This window comes from Triticum aestivum, chromosome 7D (assembly GCF_018294505.1).
Source record: "Triticum aestivum cultivar Chinese Spring chromosome 7D, IWGSC CS RefSeq v2.1, whole genome shotgun sequence".
NCBI classification, from domain to species: domain Eukaryota; kingdom Viridiplantae; phylum Streptophyta; class Magnoliopsida; order Poales; family Poaceae; genus Triticum; species Triticum aestivum.
In genome coordinates this window covers 335,527,840-335,538,455 of record NC_057814.1, presented here as the reverse complement: position 1 = coordinate 335,538,455, position 10,616 = coordinate 335,527,840, and positions in this window count along the sequence as shown.

Below are 10,616 nucleotides of genomic sequence, written 5' to 3'. Positions count from 1 at the left end.
AACCTCCATGACGACCGAGGTTGAAAGCATGTTTAACAAGTTCTTAGAAGGCCTTAAATTATCCACCGCACCAATGAAAGTGGGTGATCCCGCTAACAAGGTGACGGATGCTAACTCCGACAAGGGGGAAGCTACTAGTGACAAAGTTCATTTATCTTGTGATAGAAGTGGAAATGGCATCTTTGCCCATGTTGAACCCCCACTTACTTATGGGGGACCGGTTCCCTCCACTCATTTGAATCATGTTGGTCCTCCTCCTAAGCTTGTGAAAAATGAGGATTTTGCCTCTTGGGTCTATCGCTTTAAACGTCATTTAAATCATAGTTCTACTAACCTTCGGAGAAGTATTGAGCAAGGTTTATACCCACATGACCCAAGCAACTTCACTCCTAGAGAAGCCGTGGATCATCAATTCAATGAGTCTGCTCTTTGCATTCTCCAAGAGGCCATCACTCCCGAAGATATTGCGCATCTCCGACCTTTCACCGTGGCCAAGGAAGCATGGCAACATGTTGTTTCCATTTACAAGGGAAGCGCAAGTATTCAACGCTCCAACTATGAAGCGGTTCAAGATGAAGCCGATGAGTTTGCAATGAATGAAGATGAAGAACCTCGTGAGCTTTACCGGAGATTAACCACTCTCGCGGTCTCACTCTGAGATCATGGGAGCAAGGATACAGATGACAATTGGATCAAGCACAAGTTTCTCAAGGCCATGATGCCTTACCATAAGGCCATGTCCTCCATCATCCGTCAAAGGCCGGACTTCCACACCTTGTCCTCAAGTGAAGTGTTGGATGAGTTTGTGGCAATGAGGATCTTGGACAAGACCGCCGACAATGCGGTGTTGCGTTCTCAACGCACAAAGAAGCCCAACCTTGCCTTGAAGGCCAAGGCTAGTGTGTAAGAAGAGGGTGAAGAGGAAGAACAGGAGAGTAACCCAGAAGATACAAAATATGCTTATCATGAGCACATGGCTCTCGCTTCAAGGCAATTTTGGAGCCAGAAGAACTCAAGGCCCAACTTCAACAAGAACAACTCGAGTGGCACCAAGGGCAAGCAATGTGTGAGGACATGCTATAATTGTGGCAATGTGAGACACTTTGTTGCGGAGTGCCCATATGTGAAGAGGGAAGACAATGGTGGCAAGCTTATCCGAAAAGACAAGGCCAAGTCCTTCCCCAATAAGAACAACTTCACCAAGAAGACTCCTCCCAAGGGGTTGGTGGCACAAGAAGAGTACAATGAGGATGATTATGATTATGAAGACGGTGAGACGGTTGCCATGGCCTCCGTTTCCATTGCAACAACTCCTCGGGTGTCCCTCTTCGACTCACCCAACGAGAACATCACCGCCAAGTGCCTCATGGCCAAAGCCACCAACAAGGTAACCCCCAACATCAAAACCACCATCACGATTAATGTTAGGGAACATAGTAATTTCAAAAAAATTCCTACGCACACACAAGATCATGGTGATGCATAGCAACGAGAGGGGAGAGTGTTGTCCACGTACCCTCGTAGACTGAAAGCGGAAGCGTTAGCATAACGCGGTTGATGTAGTCGTACGTCTTCACGATCCGACCGATCAAGTACCGAACGTACGGCACCTCCGAGTTCAGCACAAGTTCAGCTCGATGACGTCCCTCTAACTCCGATCCAGCCGAGCTTTGAGGGAGAGTTCCGTCAGCACGATGGCGTGGTGACGATGATGTTGTTCTACCGACGCAGGGCTTCGCCTAAGCACCGCTACGATATTATCGAGGTGGACTATGGTGGAGGGGGGCACCGCACACGGCTAAAAGATCAATGATCAATTGTTGTGTCTCTGGGGTGCCCCCTGCCCCCGTATATAAAGGAGCAAGGGGGGAGAGGCGGCCGGCCAGGAGGAGGCGCGCCAGGAGGAGTCCTACTCCCACCGGGAGTAGGACTCCCTCCCTTCCTTGTTGGATTAGGAGAAGGGGGGAAGGAGGAGGAGGAGAAGAAGGAAAGGGGGGCGCCCCCCCCCTCCTTGTCCAATTCGGACTAGAGGGGGAGGGGGTGTGCGGCCTGCCCTGGCCGCCCCTCCTCTTCTCCACTAAGGCCCATGTAGGCCCATTAAACCCCCGGGGGGGTCCGGTAACCCCCGGTACTCCGGTATATATCCGATAACCCCCGGAACCATTCCGGTGTCCGAATATAGTCGTCCAATATATCAATCTTCATGTCTCGACCATTTCGAGACTCCTCGTCATGTCCGTGATCACATCCGGGACTCCGAACTACCTTCGGTACATCAAAACACATAAACTCATAATATAACCGTCATCGAAACTTTAAGCGTGCGGACCCTACGGGTTCGAGAACTATGCAGACATGAACGAGACACGTCTCCGGTCAATAACCAATAGCGGAACCTGGATGCTCATATTGGCTCCCACATATTCTACGAAAATCTTTATCGGTCAGACCGCATAACAACATACGTTGTTTCCTTTGTCATCGATATGTTACTTGCCCGAGATTCGATCGTCGGTATCTCAATACCTAGTTCAATCTCGTTACCGGCAAGTCTCTTTACTCGTTCTGTAATACATCATCCCGCAACTAACTCATTAGTTGCAATGCTTGCAAGGCTTAAGTGATGTGCATTACCAAGTGGGCCCAGAGATATCTCTCCGACAATCGGAGTGACAAATCCTAATCTCGAAATACGCCAACCCAACAAGTACCTTCGGAGACACCTGTAGAGCACCTTTATAATCACCCAGTTACGTTGTGACATTTGGTAGCACACAAAGTGTTCCTCCGGTAAACGGGAGTTGCATAATCTCATAGTCATAGGAACATGTATAAGTCATGAAGAAAGCAATAGCAACATACTAAACGATCGAGTGCTAAGCTAACGGAATGGGTCAAGTCAATCATATCATTCTCCTAATGATGTGATCCCGTTAATCAAATGACAACTCATGTCAATGGCTAGGAAACATAACCATCTTTGATCAACGAGCTAGTCAAGTAGAGGCATACTAGTGACACTCTGTTTGTCTATGTATTCACACAAGTATTATGTTTCCGGTTAATACAATTCTAGCATGAATAATAAACATTTATCATGATATAAGGAAATAAATAATAACTTTATTATTGCCTCTAGGGCATATTTCCTTCAATTAGTCCCTCTTTGACGGATTGCATTGATGAAAGTGAGGGGTCCAATGAGGAAGAAAATGAACTTGAGTCTTTTATGAGTAAGCTCAAAGGTAAATCCAAGAAGCATTTTGTTGCTCTCTTGGAACAACTTGGTGAAGCCAATGACATGATCGAGGCTCACGAAGACACCATCTCCAAGATGGAGGGGTATAGTCGTGACTATGCCGATGAGATATCGGATCTCTCTAATGCTCTTGAGGAAGAGCGTGGTCATCGTTTGGCTCCTGAGGAGTCACACAACGATGATCATTCTAAATTAAAGAAAGATCTTGATCATGCTCTTGTTGTATCTCGTGTGCTCAATTCCGAGATGGCCAAACTAGGGATTGATCTTGCTAGACTCAAGGAGGAGTTTCATATACTTAACAAGGCTCACAAAGCCTTGAAGGGTGCTCATGCTAGCCTCAAAGAGTCTCATGATCAACTCCAAGTGAAGCTAACTAAGGAAAAAGCCACTTTTCCTCATATGGTTTTAATTGATAATGCAAATGGTACTAACCCGTGTTGTGAGCATGTGCATCTTGTGTAGGAGAATGAAAAGTTGAAGGAGCAACTTGAGAAAGGCCTTGTGTCTTGCATACAAGGTGAGAAGAACCTCAACGACCTTTTGATCAATCAAAAGGAAGTTGTGAGCAAGGAGGGAATTGGGTTTGCACCCAAGTCCAAGAACAAGAAGAAGAATGACAAGGCCAAACGACCTCCTCCTCTCAAGCAAACTTTTGCGAAGGAGGGAGAGGGAGCTTCTAAGGAGAAGAAGAAGAATGAGAAGGGTGGTGATGTCAAGAAGGGCAATGCCACTCCTTCCAATAAAGCTGGCAACTTTAACCCTTCTTATGTGTTATGTCGTGCTAGTGATGGCCATGTTTATACCAAATTTGTTGGTTCTCCATATGAGTGCATTGAATGGTCTATTTGGGTTCCTAAGACCCTTGTTGCTAACATCAAAGGACCCATTACAAAATGGGTACCTAAAACCAATCATTGATCTCTTGTAGGTGTTTGCTTCCGGTGGGGGGTCATGGTTGCTCGATAGTGGAGCCACAAATCATATGACCGGAAGCAAGGACTTGGTGGTGGACATGCACAAGTTTCATCTATGCCCACCAATGTCGAGTGGGGTGATGCCTCGTCTTCTAAGGTATTGGGTCTTGGCAAGGTTGTCATTTCTCATGATCTCACGATCGAGAAAGTCATGCTTGTTGAGTCGCTTGCATACAATTTACTTTTCGTTCGTCAACTTGCACTCATGGGCTTTGCCACTTTCTTTGATATTGATACCGTGGCCCTCTTGTGGAGCAAGACTCTTAAAGTAGCCTTTGTTGGGCATGTTGAGAACGGTCTTTATGTGATTAACTTCTCTGAGCGACCCACTAAGACCGCGACATGCCTAATGGCTAAAGTTGACGTGGATGGCTTTGGCATCGCCGTTTAGCCCATGTCAATATGAGATTTTGCAAAGTCTTCTCAAGGGGGACCAAGTCCGTGGACTAACAACCGTTAGTTTTGCCAAAGATCGTGCCTGCAGTGCTTGTATCGAAGAAAAGCTACATGAGAAGGCTCACCCTCCCACGACTATCATCTACTCGAAGAGGCCCTTGGAGATCCTTCACTTGGATCTTTTTGGACCTCCATCCTTTGATAGTCTTGGGGGTAGAAAGTATTGCTTGGTGATTGTGTATGATTTATTCAAGATACACTTGGGTATATTTCTTCAAGAGGAAGAGTGAGACCCAACAAACCGTCATCGACTTTGCAAATGAAGCTCAACGCCAACACAATGCAAAGAGCTTGAAGATAAGAAGTGACACCGGCACCAAGTTCAAGAACTACACCTTGGATGAGTTTCTTAGTGATGAGGGGATCAAGCATCAATATTCCGCACCTTACACCCCTCAACAAAATGGTGTAGCGGAGAGGAAGAAGCGGACGTTGATGGATCCGGCAAGGACCATGATGGCGGAGTTCAAGTCTCCATACAAATTTTGGGCCGAAGCCATCAACACCGCTTGTCATGCATCCAATCGGCCCTATCTCCGCAAAGGCTTGAACAAGACTCCATATGAGATACTCACCGGTAACAAGCCCAATCTCAAGTACTTCCGGGTGTTCGGGTGTAAGTGTTTCATTCTCAAGAAAGGTATTCGCTTGTCTAAATTTGAGGCTAGAGCTCATGAGGGCATATTTGTTGGTTATGCTACAAAATCTCATGCTTACCATGTCCTCAATAAGTCCACGGCACGGGACTTATTGAGGAGACGTGTAACGTGGAGTTTGATGAGAATAACGGCTCCTAAGTGGAGCAAAGTGGTACTTGTGATGTAGGTGCTGAAATTCCTCCCCAAGCCATAAGAAGAATGGGTGTTGGTCTTATCCTACCCATTGAGGAACCCCTTGTGGCCGAAGGAGAAGGACAATGTTCCACTCAAGTGGAACCATCACCAACCCAAGACCCACACGCTTCCGAAGAACAAAGTGAAGGCCCTCAACCAAATGACCAAGATCAAGGGCAAGATCAACCTCAAGATGGTGGTGAACCACCAAGTAATGCCCAAGATCAAGTTCTGACCACCGAGCAAGTTCAAGATCAAGAGCAAGCTCAAGATCAAGAACAAGCTCAAGACGACGCTCAAGATGATCAAGTTTCCGCTCCTCAACTCACTCCTGAGGAGGAATTGGAGTATCGTGCCGCCAAGATTGCATCCAATATCACTACCAAAGATCATCTCATGACGAATGTGCTTGGAAGCTTAAGAAAGGGGGTAAGCACTCGTAGACAATTAGCAAACTATTGTGAACATCACGCGTTTGTTTCTTGTGTTGAACCCCAAAAAGTATATGAGGTGCTCGAGGATCCGGATTGGCTTAATGCCATGCATGAAGAACTCAATAACTTCGAGCACAACAAGGTGTGGAGATTGGTGCCAAGGCCAACGGGGAACCATAATGTCATTGGAACCAAGTGGGTATTCAATAACAAGCAAGATGCTCATGGAATTATCGTCCGCAACAAGGCTCGTTTGGTAGCACAAGGCTACTCCCAAGTCGAGGGTATCGAGTACGGTGAAACCTTTTCTCCCGTTGCTCGCCTTGAATCTATTTGTTTGTTGATTGCTTATGCTTCTCATCATAACTTCAAGTCGCAACAAATGGATATGAAGAGTGCTTTTCTTAATGGCCCTATTAATGAGTTGGTGTATGTTAAACAACCCCCGGGGTTCGAGGATCCCTATTTCCCCAATCATGTGTACCAACTCAATAAGGCACTATATGGCCTTAAACAAGCCCCTCGTGCGTGGTATGAGCACCTTACCGAGTTGTTGCAAGATCGTGGGTTTGAAATTGGGAAAATCGACCCCACTCTTTTTACTAAGAAGGTCAAAGGGGAGTTGTTTGTATGCCAACTATATGTTGATGATATTATCTTTGGTTCCCCTAACAAAGATTTCAATGAGGAATTTGCCGCTCTCATGACCTCAAAGTTCAAGATGTCCATGATGGGGAGTTGAGGCTCTTTCTTGGGTTCGAAATCAAGAAAAGAAGAGAAGTAACCTTCATCAACTAGGCCAAATACACTCAAGACATGCTCAAGAGATTCAAGCTAAGTGATGTCAAGCCGGCCTCCACTCCAATGCCCGTCAAATGCCAACTTGACATAGATCCCAATGGTAAAGCGGTGGATCAAAAGGTATATCGCTCCATGATTGGCTCCCTGCTTTACCTTTCTGCATCTAGACCGGATATCATGCTGAGTGTGGGAATTTGTGCATGGTTTCAAGCCGCACCTAAGGAAAGCCATTATGTGGCGGTCAAGCGAATCTTTCGATATTTGACTCATACCCCCAAACTTTGGCTTATGGTACCCAAGAGGAGCAAACTTCAACCTTGTGGGCTTTTCGGACTCAGATTGGGCGGGAGACAAAGTGGATAGGAAGTCAACTTCCGGAGGGTGCCAATTTCTTGGTTGCTCTTTCGTAGGTTGGTCTCCTAAGAAGCAAAGTTGTGTGTCTCTCTCGTCCACCGAAGCGGAGTATGTGGCCGCCGGTAGTTGTTGAGCACAACTTCTATGGATGAGGCAAACTTTAAAGGATTACGGTGTCATTTGTGACAAAGTGCCTCTTTGGTGTGACAATGAAAGTGCAATCAAGATTTCTCTCAACCCCGTGAACACTTCTAGACGAAGCATATTGAGATTCGGTATCATTTCATCTGTGATCATATTAGGCGAGGGGAGATCGAGCTCAACTATGTCAACACTCATGATAACCTTGCAGATATCTTCACGAAGCCATTGGATGAAGCAAGATTTCGCGAGTTAAGGCATGAGCTAAATATCATTGATTCAAGCAATGTGGCTTGAACCCTTGCACACCCCACCATACTCATCGTGATGTCTTGTTCTAGGTGTAGGCATGGACATAGGGGGAGTATTGTTCTCTCAATGAACTCTTCCTCCCCCCATTATGCATAAATTGATCAAGTCTTTCACATTAGCCATTTTTTATGGTACTTGTGCTTTAAAGATGAGTTTTGGTCATGGGCCCAAGGTTAAAATCTTCGCGGTGCCATACCTTTACACTCAAACATAGGTAGCCTCGGCCACCGCCCTTTCTTTTGAAGGGGAGTTGGAGTTGGTTTCCTTGGGTCTTTTTAGCTCTTGCTTAGTCTTGTGTTAGGTCCTAGGTGTTGTGTTCTCCAAGTTGGGGTTTTTCTCGTTGGTTGCTTCTTGCTCTCTTGGAGATCATCACACCATATTTCAGTGTCGTGCTCCATCCCAAGCCTTTCTCCATCTCTTAAAAACATCCAATCCAATTGCAGACACATTGATCTTGGTTCGGGTAATGCTGACTAGGCGGCACAACCGGTGGCCCAAGCGGTTCAACCGCTGGTGCACTTGGTTTGTACCGTCCCAGGAGGACTCCCAGGGGTGTCTGAGCGGTTCCACCGCTCGAACCCAGGATGTGCTCCTGGCCGGTACTACTGATCGGTTACAGGCGGTACTACCGCTGCCTTCCAGGCAACGGAAGTACCGCCTGCAACCACTGGTACGTACCAGGAAGTGGTACAACCGCTCCTTGGAGTGGTACAACCGCTTCGCGTCTGCGGGCATATAAATAGGGTCGGGGCCGAAGGGTTTTCTTTTCCCTTCATCCCCTTTCCTCCTCCATCTCCTGCCCGAGCCGCCAGTCGCCATTGCCTCTACCCCGGAGTGCACGTCGCGCTCTGGATCCGTGGGCTCTTCGTGGATCCGCTCCGTGGAGGCCCCCTCCTTTCCGATCTCTTCCCATGGATGCCGGTAATGCCCCGTTTTCTTCTCTCTAGGGTTTCTTTCCCTTCTTCTAGGGCACTACTTGACATTCCGCGTTTATTGTTAAAACTATTGGGTGGAAGAGATCTATATATGCCTCCTACTTTGTTTGCATTTCTTAGAAGTTAGAATATTGTTAGTTTGATTCAAATCTCGTGGATAGTATTTCTACAACTGGTAGTGCTGCTCTCGCGGCGGTTCTACCGCCTCCAGGGGCAGTACAACCGCTGGAGCAGTACTACCGGTTGTAGACCCGGTACAACCGCGATCTCTGAACCACGTAGCACTGCTCGGTCTTCTCTGTTTTGCAATTAATCTATTCCTATGCTCGTGTGTGCAATCCTCTCATCTTTCCTGGGTTTCTTGTGCTCTTCCCGTGTGTGTGCAGGAGGCTCTGGTTCTCGCTTTGCTCCTCGTAGCAAGAACAAGAAGAGGGCTAGGAGATGCAAGCGCCTGGTTGAGACTCATGAAGAAGAAGAGGTTGTGATTCCCACCAAACCCAATGCCGTGAGAAGTCTGCTGCTGCCAAGCAACGTGTGGATATGCCCTTGCACCGGTGGAAAGCCAAGGATTGGGAAGCCTTCCGAACAAAAAATCCATATGAGGTTCCCATTGCGCCTCGTTGGACCACCGTTCAGTTCTGGAATGAGATGCAAGTGAGGATTGTTCATGAACTTTTTGAGCACAACAAGAATAGGTATGCCAAGCAGTGGACCATTGATCTTGATCATTGGAGGAGCAACATGGAGTATTTTGGTGAGGCCTTGGCTTTTTGTGAGGAGTTTGATTTGGTCAAGCTCATGTCTGTCAACTGTGACTTTGATGTTCAGCTCATTCATCAGTTTTATGCCACTGTTCACTTTGGAGAAGGTGACGCTCGCACTCTCTCGTTCATGTGCTGTGATGAGCTCTTTCAAGTGCCCTGGAGGGCTTTCTGCAATGCCATTGGGTATGAGGATACCGGCCTCAAAGGGAATAGTGGGATCCGTCCTCATGACCATCCCCATTCTATGCCTAAGGAGAAATTTGCTCCTCTATACATTCATGGACGAGGCATTATTGGAGAATCCAAGGATCTTCAGAAGGTCTATGATATCATGCATCGGGTGTTCCGCAATGTGCTTTTGCCCAAGGTTGGAAATCAGGATGAAGTCTATGGGTACCTTGTTGACTTGCTTGTTGCTATGAAGACCAAGGTGGGCTCTGGTGCTACTTTTGATGTGTCCAACTGGATGTGGCACGAGATGTACAACATGGTCATCTACAGGAAGGTCCCCATTTACGCTCCTTTTCTCATGTGCTTTCTAAACTCAGTTTGGGTTGTTCGCCGCCCTGGAGAGCTTCTCACTTCTCAAGACAACCTCACCGTGCATGAGGTCAAGCAACTCAAGAAGAAGAAGCATGTCGAGCCTCGCTTTCCTGCTAATGATCCCGAGGATGTCTATGCCACTTCAGATGATGAGGACTTTGAGCTGGATCCAGGGGCCAAGCCCTCTTAGGTGACCAAGCTCACTGCTAAAGTGAAGAAGACTTTCTACCTCCAGACTGACATTCAGAAGAGGATGTATGAGGCCCATGTCAATGAGAAGCTTGCCATGCGTCGTCAAATTGCTATGATGAAGCATCTCAACATGCCTGTCCAGAGTGGTTCTGAGAAGAGCATCACCCCTGAGGAACGGTGGATCTCTGCGCACAGCACATGGTGTGATGATGAGGCTCCTCACCAGCCTTCTACCTCCTTTGCTGCTGATGATGATATCATGGAGGACGCTGATAAGGACGATGATGAGGAGTCTGATGATGATGAGGATCCAAATGTGACCGAGGAGTCAGAGGAGGACTACTGAGCTCTGGGGCGCTAGCTTCGCTCTTTTCCTTTTTGGTGTCTTGATGCCAAAGGGGGAGAGAGTTCTATTAGGTCTCGGGATTTGCATGGGATTTGCTTGGGTTTGTGTTTGTTCTTTCGTGCTTCGTGTTGAACTTTAGTTTGTGGACCTTGTTGCTTATCTCGACTTGCATGGTGTGAGACATGCGCTCCTCTATTTATCATTAATGTCGTTAATGTTGTTTATCCGTTTAAGTCTTTACTCTTTTATTATGCGCTTATTGTTTAGTT